General features: G+C 45.3%; 1 non-coding gene across 1 annotated transcript; it reads right to left on the bottom strand.

The window, feature by feature from the left end:
* Nucleotides 1-367: 367 nt before the first annotated feature.
* Nucleotides 368-486, bottom strand: LOC126993107 (5S ribosomal RNA). The gene has a single exon (XR_007747352.1). It is a non-coding gene; the product is annotated as a 5S ribosomal RNA (ribosomal RNA).
* Nucleotides 487-1413: the final 927 nt, after the last annotated feature.

Genomic DNA, 1413 nt, shown 5'->3' with positions numbered 1-1413 from the left:
TAAAGAATGTGGCGGAAAGAGTGTAACACTGTGTTTTGTGTATATGTGTATATATGTTTTACAGGGCGCTACGGCGAGAGGGTAGATACAGGCAGAGAGAGGTAGTAAAAATAAGGGCAACACTTAATCCTGTCCAGCGAAGCACGTGGTCGCACAGCAAACAGCACACCTCTGCAGGCAGCTAACTCGGTTGACAATAAGCAGTACGCAGCACGACGCGAAATAGCACACGGCACACAGCACAGCAAGATTTACAGTACAGTTCAGTACAGCACACGAGGGTGGAATCGCAAGCGAGAGAGGTCACGGAAGTGGGAGCGCGTGCGGTTTGACCTCTCGGAGTGAGGGCAGGGCGCTGACTGACTGATGCCAACAGCATCTGGTGTTCCCAGGCGGTCACCCATCCAAGTACTATCCAGACCCAACGTCGCTTAACTTCGCTGATCGGACGAGAAGCGGTGTTTTCAACGTGGTGTGGCAATCAAGCAAACAAACAAGCAAACAAGAAAGAACGAACGAAAAAGAAAAACAAAGATAAGAAGAGAAAGAATAAAGAAAGAAAAAAAAAGAAGGGAAGAAAAAAAAACCCGAACGAGAAAGAAAAAAAGAAAGACAAAGATCACGTTAAAGACTTAAAAGCTTATGAGAAAGATAGTTTAGTAAAGAAAAACTCAAAATGATGTGTCAAAAAAGAAAGAAGATAAGCTATTAACATATAAGTGAAAAAATTAGGAGGTGAGAGTAATTGAATGTTAGTAAAGATGAGAGGTAATAAGATAGAGATACAGAAGAGGAGGTGGTGGAGGAGGATGTAGGGGAGGAGGAAACGGACCAGAGAGGGACCATGTAAGAAAATGATGGGATGGGCGAAATGGAGGAGCAGTGAAATATGTGATGGGAAAGAGATAGAGAGAAGGAGGGACACATCCGGAAGGCGGGCGGAAGAACTTATTAGGGAGGGAGAACGGATGGGTTTGGTAGGAAGAGGAAGGGAAGGAGTGGGGGAGGGAAGAGTGATGGAAGGGACATGGAGGAATGCTGGGGAGGAAATGGAGGAGTTGATGGGAGGCGGTGGACCTTTCCATAACAAGTACTCAACGTGTTATGGAGGTACAGGAAGGAGGAGGGAGGAGTTAGGTGGGTGGGTTGGTTCTGTTGGTTAGAAGGTAAGGAGATAGAGAGTAAAGAAAGGAGGAAAGGAAAGAAAGAAGGAAGGGAGGGCGGTAGGAAGGAAAGAAGAAAGGAAGGAAGGAAGGATAGAAAGAATGAATGAATGAAGGCTAGAAGTGAGTAAGTAGGGAAGGAAGGAAGGAAGGAAGGATAGAAAGAATGAATGAATGAAAGCTAGAAGTGAGTAAGTAGGGAAGGAAGAAAAGGAAGGAAGGAAGGAATGAAGGAAGGAAAAAGGAAGGA

Source organism: Eriocheir sinensis, unplaced genomic scaffold (assembly GCF_024679095.1).
Source record: "Eriocheir sinensis breed Jianghai 21 unplaced genomic scaffold, ASM2467909v1 Scaffold560, whole genome shotgun sequence".
Taxonomy (NCBI): domain Eukaryota; kingdom Metazoa; phylum Arthropoda; class Malacostraca; order Decapoda; family Varunidae; genus Eriocheir; species Eriocheir sinensis.
Note: the sequence above shows the minus strand (reverse complement) of the source record. Positions and strands in the feature narration are given on the sequence as shown.